The 15,335-nt window shown below is 34.7% G+C and overlaps 1 protein-coding gene across 1 annotated transcript in view; it reads right to left on the minus strand.

Annotated features, from left to right (window-relative positions):
* TENM3 (teneurin transmembrane protein 3) overlaps positions 1 to 15,335 on the minus strand; it is a 1,300,501-nt gene that overhangs the window by 461,038 nt on the left and 824,128 nt on the right. Inside the window, exon 10 of the mRNA XM_027636350.1 lies at positions 3,654 to 3,738. The gene's annotated coding sequence lies outside the window, so the exon portion shown is untranslated. The remainder of the gene's footprint in view (positions 1 to 3,653; positions 3,739 to 15,335) is intronic.

The following is a 15,335-nucleotide window of genomic DNA, read 5'->3' on the forward strand; positions in this document are numbered from 1 at the left end:
GTGTGAGAACACTGCAATCTTTTGGATGCTCAACACTCTCATGTACATTGTCATGAAAGGAAAACAAAAAAAAAAAAACTTGTCACAATAATAACTTCTGCCATAAAACTGTATCATCAGGACACCTATTAAATATAGAAACCTCTACTAAAATACCAACCTTTAACACAGTGTTCAACACCATCTGACTGTCATGAATGCAATTCATACAAAATGTTAGTGTTTAAGCCAGAGAAGAGAAGTTGGAAATAAATGATCACAAAAAAGTTTAATGATAAAAATAGTGAGTAAAGACTTTAATCAAAATTAGTAAGTTTTGTACACCGATATTGATTTTAGCTTACTGTTTACAGTAGTAAATAGTCATAAGATAATGGTCTGGAAGAATAGGGATTAAAAATTATTTAAAAATTTCTTCCCTCTAGAGACCCCCTTGACACTAGGATCTTTTCTTTTTTTTTTTAATCCCTACAATAGATGTCTTTACTGAGGACTTACACTGTTGCAAACTGCTGACAACTGCAGGAACACAGACCTACTGAGAATAACACTACATGTCTTACTTGACAAACGAAATGGATCTGGGGTAATTATGGGGAATACCAAAAGAACCCCAAGAAGAATAAGGCGCATCATCACAGGACATCTTCTGCACCAGCAGCAGGAGTACCAAGTGGTTGGTCACATCTTTCAGGACACGCAATGTTCGAATAGCGTAACAACCTTGGAAGTCATTTGAAACCACTGCCTATTCATGGCTTCAGGTGCACTGATGTAGATGAGGAGAGGAGTTTGTTTGCATTAAAACAAAAAAAGAATGAACAAAAAACCAGAATAACTGTATATATCTGGTACTAGCTTTGTGTAAGAGAAGTACAACCAGTCTTCCATGTGAATCTTTGTGAGATCACATATGTGAGCATCTTAGCAGGGTGTGCCACTCGGAAGATATAAAGGTGTATTGCTTATTCAAGGATCTTAAAGAATTTAAAAAATTATCTTTTGGAAATAAATACTGAGTGCACTTAGTATTGAGAGGCCTGCCTGTATGAACATGAATAAGAACTGGAGATACCTGTTACTCTATTTATTGATGTTGATTATTGCTGCCCTCATATTATCAAAATTGTTCCCTTTACTGAGAAGGGTACAGTAAGGTACAGTTCAATTAGAAAAAACTGCAGTAGTGGAAATTTAAATTTGTAAAATCAAAATGATAGAATTACTGACTTCCTTTAGCCTGTGACGGCTAAATGGGCAATGGAAGAGAATGTCTTGCATCGGCTTCTTAGACATGCTAGTTTCAGCTCTCAGATCTTATCCAGGGATACATTTGTATTTCTACATAAAAGCATATCCTCAAACAGCAGCAGGTACAGATATTTCCAAAATAGCCTAATAGTTTCTTTCTCATAAGCACACTACAAAACACACATTCATATTGGATTTATGTTTAATTACTCAGTTCAAAGAGGAGCACCTTTCAAGTATTTGAAAAGTTTAGAAGAAATGACCCTGCCCCCAAGTATGACATATTTTGCTAGAGTAACATTCAATACATCCCTCTCAAAGTGGAAAACAGACTAAATTAGATGCCAAGAAAGCAAGGAAGTAATGACAATGTATTTCGGTAGTACAGATATTGTGATCATACGTATGTGACAACAAATTGCCAATCAATAAATATGCATAAGTATTCAGGTGAATCAAAATTATATATACAACCTAGAATAAATTATGCATACCTACAATTTCTTACAGGTACTTTTTCATTTTGAAATGACCATAGTCTAATCTAATAGTTCCTAGTCAAAACCCGTATTTGATTAAAACCAAAATAAATTTAAGAATGTATGTGTAAATATATTTAAAACTATTTGTATAAATGCTACTCTGGATATTTTTACTGCTTACTTTGCTTTTGCTCAAAATGAGCACAAAGCAAGATTAAATTTTTTGATTTTGCTAGGAAAATCATATCCAGAATCTACAAAGCTCTGTCATTAAAAGCTGCTTTATCTACAAATACAAGTCCTAAGCTATATTTTGAAAATAAACCAAGAAAGACAACTAGTACTGCATAGAGAAAATGCATGAAAATATGAAACTTTCCAATCCCTTTCAGACCATTATTTCAATATTAATTAGCTACTAGATTAAAAAAAAGAATCAACAGCTGGTCAGTTGTGTCACATGAAACATTAGATCTACAAATATCTTTTTTTGGGAATATCTCTTATGTTCACAGTTCCATGGGTGAGATACCATACTCCTCCTTACACTGTCCTTTTGTCACATGCAAGAAAAAGCTGTATTATTCAGCAATTACAGAACACATTTAAATTAAATATGACAACATATCTAGGAAATGAGAAAGGAATAAAAGCTGGTACAAAAAAGTCTGATAATGAAGACCCTATTTCTGATGACTAAGTGATACAATATCTAAAGCCTTTTCCAGCTTATTGAGATTTTTATTTTATTACATAGAAAGAGAGCAAGCAAGAAGGGGAGGGGGCCAGAGGAAGAAGAATCTGTGGTCTGTAAATGATCAGCACAAAAAATAAATTATAGTCAAGTAACTGAACTTTTCTGATGTGTAAATTGAATCATTCCCACACGCTGGTGTTTTATAATTAAAAGAGCCTTTTCACTGTGGGAAATTTTACTGAATTTTGTATTAAAAGAAGAAACAAACCATCAATCAGGAGGAGGTAGGGGAACTCAAAGAGCTCAACCTATTAAACTTAAAGAGCGCAGTCGAATTCTGAATGACTTGCTCTAGGAAACTGTAGCGCTTTTAAGGCAGCTACTGTACAAACATTAATGAGCAGAACACGTTTCTGATCGCTGTTCTAAAATCTTTTGTAGTCACATAGAGGAACACACTCTCCATTTGGTGTCACAAAATGCAGAATATAGTTGTAAATGTACCCTTTTGTGAGGTTCACAAGCTATAAATTACTTGACTTTGGTTTCCATTGAGAAAAATCACTGAGCTAAAAACCAAAGGAAGAAAACCTAAACTCCATGTACTTGTTCAATTCAGTACAGTTGTTATATAAGTACTGATCAGACAGTAAGGTTTGCTCACAGCCAGATTGCTGCCAAATTCAAACATTTCTGAGTGGACACCAGTTCAGAGCTCTGGTATCTTATGTGCTTTCAGCTGAGCTGAAGTCATGGTTACAAATTACATTTGCAGATTACTAATCTAAAGAGGGCCATCATTAAAAAGCATCACAATAGGGCATACATAGGCAACAGTAGTTTCTTGTGGAAACTTGAGAATGCTCACAACAGATTTAATAGGTCATTTTAAGAATTTTACTATTTATTCAATTATGTTCTATTCTTCATGAGTCTGGTATCAGGGCAGAGAATTTATCACCCTAGATATTCCTGCTTGAACAAAACGTTTATATCTGTCAAAGTTTGTGCTCTGTGAATTTATCCCATTTTATATTTTGACCTGCACTGTTATTGCAACAATAAATTAGATACAACAGTATAAATTGTTGATAATGGGCGAGTCAGTAGAAAACGTATACCGAGCACATACTGGCCTATTGAAATTTTGTAGTTTGCTGTATTCTGTCAGCTAGACAGTGGGGTGTCATTTTAAAAACATCAATACAATACACAGGACCCACCAGAGCTTGAGGTTGTAGGATGTTTCATCCTACCTTTAGCTTTCTATGTGGTGTTATGTGAGTAGGTCTCTGAAGAGCCAGGGATCTGCAATGAGAACAAATTATGAAGAATTTGGTTATCAAACATTTTTATTTTGCAATTGTTTAATTATTATTACAGAATACCACAGTAGCTTCAAAAGTCAAAACAGGATATGATAGATGACAATTTTTTCTTCACCATTATTTTCCTCTTTGCATTGTGATATATGATGTGTTCTTAAACTGTGTATCTTTCCAAAAGTCTAAATGAGATGCAGATTATCTATAATAAAATATTTATTATAGCTACTGCTGGACCGACATGTTACTATGCTGTAAAATGCAATTTTATTTCTCTGAACCATATGGAAGTGTTGATTGTATGTTGCATACTGAATGTAAAAATGGCATTTTATCAGTCTATGTTCATTGTACCTCATTTGCTTTCACATATGATTCCTTCATGTCACATATGAAAATGTTCTTTCCTTTTTGACACTGTGGAAAATGGATCATGTGGCCTGAGAATTTAATAAAATTTTTAAGAGAAAGGTCTTCCTTTCTTCAGCACAGCTGACATGAATTTTCAATTGCAACTTAACAATTTTGTTGATGTATGAACTAGCAAATATATTATAAATCCCCTGTCATAGCTTTGCAAAGCAAACATATTCAACAGTAATGTACATAAAACATATGGAAAAGATAATCTTTTAAAGAAAAACAAACCTAATGGCACTTAGAATATATACAAAGAGCTATTTTCAGAAAGTATTTTTCATAAGTATTACAAGCGTACAGCGTTCTGAAATAAACTATAAAATGATTTTTTGGTTTAATAAACAGGAATTTGGGAGTATTTCACATATGAAGACTGAGCTTTAATAAATGAAATGGATACATGGAATAAAGCTCTTGCAAATGACAAAAGTATCTGAAAATCTTGTTTCATTCTTATCTTTCTTGCATTCTAATTATGTTCATATTGTACTGTCTAACAAAACGGGAAGGAAGAAAATTACAATATGTCGAACTGAACAACCACAATTTTTTGTTGCTAGAACTCCTCTTCAAACAAGAATCCAAACAACCTACACAGTTTTTCTCTGAACCTTTAATGAAGCTGTGATTTTGCAACTGATAATAATAATTTACAATGATGGATGGAATATGAAAAAAAATGCACACTTCCTATATTTGTTTAAATACTTTTTCCCATGACAAAATGTTTTCATTTCACTGTACTTTCTCATTTTAAAAACGTGGTGTGAAGGAGCTTTTTCTGTCTTTTTTTTTTTTTTAATATATTTTCTTTTATTTATTTTTTAATTCAAGTGAAATAGGTCAAGTGTAAAAGTTCAGTAGTCTCTGGGATTTTTTTGTTTTTAGAGGTATGTGTTAGACTGACTGATCAAAGAATTAGATGAGGAGGTATCAATATGATCCAAATAATGGTAATGTACTTTTAATGTACTTGTTTGGCTGGGAGAGTTAATTTTCTTCATTGTAGCTAGTATGTGTTTGTGTTATGGATTTGTGGCCAAAGCAGTATTGATAACACAGGGCTGTTTTCAGGGCTGTAAGTGCTGAGCAGAGCTTACACAGTGTCAAGGCCTTCTCTGCTTCTCACACTGTCCCACCACAGAGTCAGTTGGCCATACACAGGGAGCTGGGAGATGACAGCTTACCAAAGGGATATCCCACACCATATGAGATTGTGCTCAACCAAAAAAGCTGGGGAAAGCAGGAGGAGGATGGAATGATCAGAGTTATGGTAATTTGTCTTTCCAGATAACTGTTACGCATGATGAAGCCCTGATTTCTTGAAAGCAGCTAAACATCTGCCTGCTGATGAGAAGTAATAAATGGATCCCTTATTTGGCTTTGCTTGTGCTCACAGTTTCTGCTTTACCTATTAAACTGTCTTTATCTCATGAGTTGTCTCACTTTTACCCTTCCGATTCTCTTTCCCACCTCGCTTGGGGGCAGTGGTTGGCTGCGTGGGACTTGGCTGCCTGCCTGGATTAATCCATAAAAATCAGAAAAGTCATTCTTAATATTGTCTCCAAACTTCTGACAGGCAGAGATTAAGAGGATAAGCATCCTATTTTTAACTTCTGGAGAAACCTGGCTAAATGCTACATTAGATCATAAGATTGACTGGCTCTACGGCCTGAAAAAGTGGGTAGATATTGGATGTGTGCATCCAAGTTCTACCTGAACCATGAAAATAATTTCATATGGTATCTCTAGATACAAAAAGTCAGTAAAAACTCTCCCATATGTTACTGAAGCACAACACTTAAGTCTCTTACCTTAAGTCCTAGATTGCAAATGAAATGTTTTTTAAATATATGTGCAGACATATAATAAAATGAATACATAGCTTGACTGTACAGGCAATGTAAACACAAGAGAAGACAAATACTAATATAAAATTGTAGCAATATGGTGGTAAGGTACTGAAATCTAAAAGATCACTATTAAAAATGTTCTATCACACGGTGACCATTTACCACATCATTAATTCATACCATGTGAGAAATTTTGTTCTTGGTATAAACACAACTACAAAATGGACTTGTACCTAATTTCCTCACCAAGTGTCTAAGCATTCTTACTTGTGTCTTCAAAGTATCTGCACCATAGATCTTAATAGAGCCTGCTTCTGGACTCCAGACAGAAAAGAGCTTTAAGACAACCTTGTGTTTTCTGTATATGTTATCACTTTCAGGAATAAGTTCTTAGTTATGACTTTACGACTGTGAATAACAGACTCAAGAAAAAGCAGGAAGCTTTCTCTCTCTGCTCTCTTCAACATTTCCTATTTCTAGATTTAGGTAATCAATCTTGTGCTCAAATTTCTTTCCTTCATGATTTCATTTCTTAGGTGCCTAACTGTCCTGATTCACTTAATGAGCATTTCTGAATATATTCTTAACATTGCACACTTGAAAGTCAGGCTTGGTGACACCCACTGCCAATATATTAAACTCCCTTTGATGCTCTGATCTTCATTTACTGGAGCAGGATCAAAGAGTGCTGCCCTCAGAAACATGGGAAAGAAAACTGAAAATAACAGCCAAAGTCCAACAAATAGCAACAGAGGCTTATCCCTGATCAGCTCTTTCTGAGGTGCTCAGATGTGGAATTCTTCAGTTTCACCTGATTCAGTCCAATTAATCAGTCTGTTGGTTTTAACAGGAAATGTAATCTTTGGCAGAGGGGTTGCAAATAGGAATTTTAAAATTAAAAAAGTGACTGTTAATCAATAGTAGCTCATCTCATGCACAGGCTCTCACAGCAGACCTGGGACAAGTATTCCAGCATAGCGGAAGGCTCATGTAGAGAAAAGGAAGAGGAATTTATTGTTGTTAGAACATGTAAATGGCCAAACTTTAACAAGAAAATTAAAATTACATCCAATTGTTCCTAACTAGCTTCCGGAAGAAGACAACAGAAAGTCATATAGTCCACACAACAGGGCAGCAATATGACTGCCTTGCCTCAGCTGCCTTTCCAAGAGGCAGCAGGTCTTAATCCCTGCAGGACAGGACACATAGGGTTATACAATGACATCAGTTTCGAGCAGTCAGCTAGAGATAGTGATTCTTGCTTACCACTCACACAAAGTCAGTGGAATGTATATTATACATTTTGAGGTGGAACATTTTATCCCATGGAGAAAACGCAAAATAGAAGAGATGGTAAAACATCAGTGCTATTTTATCTTAAAAAATGACTCAAAAAAACTTATAACGCTGTCCTGCTGCCTGCCAGATAAAACGCTGAAATGATGGAGCACATCCTATCTGTTTGACTATTAACTTTAAAGTTCTACCAGCTTGGAACTCGAGTGATTATACTGCTATGTTAATATCCATGAGAAAGCTTAGACTGATTTGAATTGTGGAAGAATACCTTGCACACCAGAAAAGCAGTTTTCAGTTTCAGGACACTGAACTTCAACTTCCTCCTCTTTTGCCCAGCTATGTGTTTAGATGGCAAAAATAGGTAGTGAGTTTTTCCATACAAACATTCTTTCTCCACCTTTATTGGTAGGGGCTCCTGAGAACCATAAGAACAATGACTCAAGTGTTTGTAAATTGAGGAGCTAGCACAAGGTAGAGTTGATGTTGCCATCTAACAAACTACAATTTATGACACTGAAATTAAGCAGGTAAGTACCTTCTCTCAAAATGGGACCCTCCCCACAGTACAAGTTATAAGGAACAGAATGGATGGTGCTAGACATTGATCATCAATGCAAAGAAGCAACCTGGCTACTTCTGTGAATAGTCCTTTTCTATAAATTGTATTTAAGCCATGTTCCTAGACACAGGTGGAAAAAAATCCTCAGTCAAAGATCATGTAGGTAGTTTTTATTTACTAGTTTATTGAGTTGAATCATTAGCACAATTGATCTGAAGTTCTTAGTAACAAATGCATTAGAAACAGCCAAAAGTTGCTGTTCTATGGAGAATAAATAATGCCAGGTTCTCAGCACCAGCCTCATGCAGTACGAATGGATGGCCTTTACAGCCTACTGTGGTAAACAACAGTCTACTACTATGATCCCAGAGATGCCAGAAACCAGGGACCACAGTGCTTGTACTAAGAATAGAAACTGTGATGTAAACAACTATGTAAAACTGAAAGGCACAATGAGAACCTCAGGTCCAGGAAAATCCATCTGGGTAAAATTCATGTAAAAAATACAATGAAAATTAAAAAATATAGATAGATATTCTGTGCAATGTGCTCTAGCATGACTATGCTTGAACAGAGAGGTTGGATCAGATGGATCACTGTGGCCTTTTCCAACTTTACCCATTCTGTGACTCTGTGATATATATATGTATGTACGTATATATATACACATATATTCATACATATAGTTTATATAGAACAAACATACGTAGAAAAATATGTATCAAATACTATAGTTATGTATAAGTAGTTATTTATGTGTTTATGTTCGTATAAATTTTTAGTTTTATACATCTTCAATTATATATAACTAAACATATAATTGTTCTGTACAAAATTGTTGCTTGTGTGAAAAAACAAGTGTACTCTACAGACACATTATAACCTTGCCACAGTAAAACCCAATTCTATAACTGTATATTAGTTATAAAGATTTACCTCCTTCTACAGAAGGAGGTAAATCTACAGAAACTCACATTTTTTATTTAATTGCAACAGAAGGATATCTATATGGTCTCTAGGGAACCTCAACATGCTGTTAATTAATTTGGTTACTAACAGTGATGTGCATTCACTAGAGCTCGTGACACTAAATTTGAGCAGTTTCGAAAGACAACCTTGGATTATGCAACATTTTAATATTAAAGTGTCATTACTTAGAAACTATGTATTCCAGCTCACGAACGACTGTTGGGGTTTTTTGTTGAAGGATGTTTAGTGCATTTTCTATGTCTGTGATATGCTTTTCCATAGAACAGATTTTTAACATATTATCTTCATGTTCACAGTGTTACTGGTAAAACCTGCTGAGATGCTATAAAGATGCCAGTTACCTGTCATACATGCTTAAAATAATTGGTATCACAGGAAAAGTAACACAAGAGGAAGCAGCATTAAAGAACAAGTCTCTCTGTGATATAATGCAGAACATATGTTAAAAATATGTGTAATAATTGGAGCACCGTGCATCCCTTTTCACATCAAGCCTGGCACTGCTTAAACCGTTTGTAAGTATGAAATTCATGCTATGACTACTGACTTATTTGAACAAAAGACCACTTACTTCAGTTATGTGTTCACCCATAGCATGCAACTGTTTCAGCTTCCTGTTACCTCACACCAAGTCCACTATGCAAAACAAACAGGAAACCAAACTACACTTTTGCTATTAAATATCTATTGGATTTTTCTTAATAGAAAGGAAGAATAAAGCATGAGAAAAAGGAGGGATCAAGGTAAAAGAGTTTAAGAGCAACTGGGATATTTAATTGCTTAAATTATTATGAATAAGACTGCATTAATTTTTACACTTTTACTAACTTTTCAACAAAACTTTGAATAAGCATAAACCAGCAATGAGCCCTATCTTTTCAACATGGATTTATTTCTTAAATAGAAGAATGGGGGCTTTTGTTTACATAGAATACAATTAATTTTGCTGCTGACGGCACTATGAAAAATTTATCCTATCTAGCAAAGTTGTAGATTGAAAAGTATCAATATATATTCTTGAAAAGCCAAAAGATGACTGCATATATGAAGGCAATTTTAGGAATATAAAGACTGCATTTCTACATTTACTTTAGATTAAGATATAGTATGATTATTATCATATGAATAGACCTCTTTTCTGCCCTTCCCTTGGTACTGTATGTTTAGATCATGAGAAACATTCAGATAAAATCAAGAATGGGCAATGTACATGGAATAATATGATGAGCATATATGACCACAGATTACCACTGAACACTTAGGATAAATTTTGGTAGTTCTGAGAGAACATATTTGAAAACCAGTCATCAGACAATTTTAGTATTCAGAACTGTACTGTCTAAAATCTCAAATTATTGTTAATTAAATGGAGAGTGCCTTTTAAAGGAACTCTATTTCCTCACTGATGAATCAAATAATTACTATTTTAATAAGTTTTGAGATTAGATTATGGACCAGCAAAACTAGTGTTTCTAAGAAGAGACAACAAGATGCTGAAAATGAATGTTTTTCAGTACCAAGACCTCTGCTATCAGAACACAATTCTGATCCCAGCCCAAGCATGCAACATTTTCAAGTGGTTTTTGCCCCCTCATTCCAGCTGCCAACATCAATGAAAGTGATACACAGATTTCACCAGTCCCCACGTTTAAACCAGACATGCACAGTAGCTAATTCAGACTCTTTAATGCTTAAATTTGAAAATGTCAAATCCTCTCCTTTCCCTCCGAATTCTCAGTTGTATCATTTCTCTCTTATGTTTTATCTATGTATTATATGCATGGTATCTACTCAACTATTTCTATTGAACTGACAAATTTCCTTCAAATAATTTAATTTATATTGTGTCATAACATTTCCACTAACTCTGCAAGTTATGCAGAAATATAATCACTGTCTGGTAGTTGATCAGGTTAGTATTAGATAAGTTGTAATTAGAGCAGAAAATTCAGTAAAAACTGCTGTCACGTATTTTAGAGGTAACATAAAAGTGTCAAATAAATAGAAATGAATAGAATAGAATGCAATTTATTCTTTTCGAAGATTTCTTGCAATGGATGTCACAAAAATAACATCCAAGTCTAAGTTAGTTTTGAAATACACAAAGTCAAAGGAGACCTTGCTCACTAAAACTAGCTAACCACCCTAGGCTAGCCCTGTGTGTGGTTTTGGATGCAATGTCCTTTGCACTTCTTTTTATTTTTGAAGTCTTTTTAGAAAGGCGTAAACCAGGGAGGATGAGAAAAGTGGGGCTAAGTCTTTTAAAGGGTTTGACAATTTGCTCTTCAACACCTATAACTGGATTTACTTAGAGAAACCAAGTGAAATACTTAAAGAGCTTATGCTGAACCACAAACATTTGCCTCAAGCATACATTTTTTTATCAAACTTTCTGATAATACTTTGCAAGGATGTAAATTTTATCTCTAGATTACTTCGGAAGTTTGGAATAAAACACGCAAAAGAGGGTAGGCCTTTAAATCCAAAAAGTGCTTTGGGGGAAACCAGTGCTCTAGAAAAATATGGTTACTGATAGAAAACAGTGGGATATAACTGCCCTTGTCAACCTTGAACACTTAGTGACTAAATATCAGGAAAAAAAAAAGTCAATATTACACCAACTGTGCACTTAACTGTGGTGTTTCTGTGTTCACAGGGAGAACACAAAAATCAATTAATTGTGTGAGAGATACAATCCTTTCAGAATTCAGTCAATGCCCTGATTTATTAATGCTATTGATTACACTGAACTAAATATGTAATATGAAGACCTGCCACGTCAAAATGTAGCTCACAGTTTCCAGTTTAAAGATTTGATTTTCTTCTTTATTTTTCTTTCCTGTATCCTTGAGACCAACTCTACTAATATAAATTGGAATTCTGTGAAAAGATCTATGCCAGTTATAGTTCTCCAAGTCTGCAGAAAAGTGCTTGGTATTGCCTTTTTCTTTCGTACTTAAATATTTATACACAGAAACTCCTTTTCTAAGATCTGAGACAAGATGGACACAAAATATAATTGCAATTAGAGATATGCTGAGCTTCCAGAAAAAATATGTCTAGAGACTAAGTCATGAAGAATACCTGCTGATTTCTGGGTAGTGTAGGTACTTAACTCACCTGCATGCTGTGCATCTAGTTACTGTTTGTATTTCACAGGAGAGATCCATTACCCATATCAATAGTGGCAACCAATTATAACCAGAACATATTACTTCAACTATCATAATATATTAGGTTGCAAGTGGCAGATCATGAAGATGATCTACAATAATTAGAGCAAACTGACAGCAAGTTATGCACGTGTGTTATTCCTCAGAAAACAACACTACATGCAAAAATCAACATTCACTGACACTATGGGCGGGCTGGAGTCTTTGCCTTCCTCCTGCAGTTTGCAGTGACAGGAACACCGAAGACCACCTCTCATCATTTACACCAAAGTGCTAATGCTTCTGCTTATGAATTATGATTTTTACTGGCAGAGTTTCTATTCTCCTAACAGCATATATACTTTGTTTTACACTAAAGATGTACACATTATCATGAGTAAAATACCAATAGAAAAGCAGACAAAAATGTAGTGTTTGTCTCTGTGTAAAATATGTCTATTCTGAAAAAGTGTTCTCACTGACTATATCTAATTTATGTCTTTTTATTGGCCTGAAATTTTTTAAGAAATTCACATTTCCTATAAAAGAAAGCAAGATCTGATTAACTTTTTTCAATATAAACTCAACTAATATGAGCAAGAATGAACAAGTTCAGCTGAAATGTGGGAAAACAATGATAAAGTCTCTTGATATGTGCACATACAGAATTTGAAACCTAATACAGGCATCTGTGCACTAAGATATAGAGAACATACATTGCCAGCAAAGTAATTACAGTCAGTGAGGCAATCTCTGCTAAATCAAATGAGGGTTGTTGGATGCCAGAACAGGCTCCCCAGGAATTTGGTCACAGCACCAAGCCTGACAGAGTTCAGGCAGTGTTTGGATGATACTCTCAGGCATGTGGTGTGACTCTTGGGAGTGGGTGTGGGGCCAGGAGTTGGACTTGATGATTCTTGTGGGTCCCTTCCAACTTGGCATATTCTGTGATTCTGTGATACTGTGAAACTGAACTCTTTCATCATCACTGAACTAATCATGGTGGATACAGTGGAGTTCCCTCAGAAGATCTTGTATACCATATATTTCTCTTCCTACAGATAAGACAGAGATTCTTGTAAATAAAGGTAGATAATTTAATCTTGTAGATTTTCTGATCTTTATTTGTTAGTCTTATCAAAAATAAGCAAGGGCATTTGAAGAAATGGAGGTTGATTTCTGGGTGAATCTTTTATGTTCATTTGGATTGTGGTATCTTCAAAAGATAACAGAACTATTGTGCCATGGCATAAATGACACAGCATTTCATTTAATTTTTACATACTAAAAGATAGCATAGCTTTATATACATTATCAGTTTGATTCTCCATTGATATTAATGAAAGTTTTTCTACTAATCTGAATTAGCTGCTTTGATACTATCGATACAATAATATGTAGGACTAGCAGAGAAGTGCTGAAAATGTCACGAGTTTGCCAAATTTGAAACCCACAAAAAAAAAATTTGTTGCCACACAGCACTTGCAGTCTGAAAACTAATGTTTAGGAAGTAAGTGACAATAGAAAGTAAAGTGAATAGAAGTTGAAGGGTCAAAATTAAGACAATTTAGTTTTAATACACTTTGTGATTCATTTTGTATGCAAGTTTTCATTCAGTTGCACAGTTATGTGGAAGAATTTCATGTAACTATCAGGTTCCATGTAAATTTCATATAACCATAGAAAGGTTTGTGTTTTGGAAGGGATCTTAAAGACAATCTAGTTCCAACCCCCCTGCCATGGGAAGGGATGTCCCTCGCTCAACAAGGTTGCTCAGGGCCCCATCCAACTTGGCCTTAAACATATCCTTTGTTAACATGGTATTAACATGATGTTAACATGATATATTTTTAAAATATATCCTCTCATAAAGGGCAAGCAAATAAAGATTACTTATTTCATGACAATTGTATAGCCTTTCATTGTCGGGGTAGCAATTCTACATCACTGTAGTTTACCATTTCTCAACTCGGCATTACTAATTGAGGATGGATCAGTAAAAGATGCATCAATATTGTACTGTGACCTCCTTTATTAGAAAGAGTTTTTGGGATTTGTCTGGGAACATGTAATTCAAGAGTCCTCCCTGATGACAGTTCCATCAGGTAGAGCTACTTGTTTGAAACAAGAGATGTGAATGGTACATAGAAGAGGAGTGAGTGAAATGGTGCCAATAAATACAACTCAGTCTGTGTGGGGATAAATATCCCTTTCTATACATTCAAAACAGTGGATTCTAAATTCTGCTTCAAAATAGAATACGGGAGTCACTGTGATTAGTTCTCTAAAAGCACTAACTTCCAACCCCAGTAAAAAAAACCTTGCATTAGAACATTAGAAATCATTAGGTAAAAAGAAAACCACAGTGGGAAACTTTTTTTTTAATGCAATAAATCCATCGACTGTATATTCAAGTTCAACACTTATTTTCTAATCACTGCATCTCAAGAAAAAAAAAAGGATGAGATCTAGGAAAGCGGAAAAAAAGGCAGAAAAAATATAGAGAGACTTTGAAGTCATTTCATACTAGAAGACACTGGAATGGACCATGGTTCATCAGCCTGAAAAAGAGATAATTGAATAAGGATATGACAAAGGCCCATATAAATTCCCATATAGGGAATTCTCATTACTATGACATTAGAATAGGAATCTTTCATTTCAACTATCACAAGAGAAATTGTAACAAACAAACACAATGGTTTCCTAAACAAAATCATAATTAAGTTGTGCAAGTCACCATCACAAGATGATGAACCCCAAAAGCATGAATAATTCAAAAGACCTAGTGGGTTCATTAACACTTATCAAACATAATGACCCAAATATGGCCTCTGATATAACAAGACTGTAAGCCACTGTATGGTCTACCAAGTGGTGGGAGGATATACACAGGGAAGAATTGCTCAGAAATGCTTCTTGTACCTTCCTTTAGAAGTTCCTACTTGTTTGACTCCATATGTTTGTATCTTATGCATCAAAATTAAACCATGCTAGACTGGTCCCTCTCTTTAATAAAAATATCCATTTTATTTCTGGAAATGGGAAATATAGTAGCTCTCATCCACTACCATTAGTAAACTGATAGAATACCACATAAACTTAGCTCATGGTAATTGAGGTTACACAAGGAATTGTCTGAAGGCAAGATACCTGCCAGAAGTGGTAAAATCCAGACATAGATGAATTTCTCAGAGCCTGATTTTTCAGTTATGGAATTTAATATTTTAATTAGTGGTCTTGCTAGGAAAAATAGTAGGAGTACACTGATGACATTTATAGATGACACAATGTAAGTGAAAGTGCT

Source organism: Corapipo altera, unplaced genomic scaffold (assembly GCF_003945725.1).
Source record: "Corapipo altera isolate COAL_440 unplaced genomic scaffold, ASM394572v1 22b, whole genome shotgun sequence".
NCBI lineage: Eukaryota > Metazoa > Chordata > Aves > Passeriformes > Pipridae > Corapipo > Corapipo altera.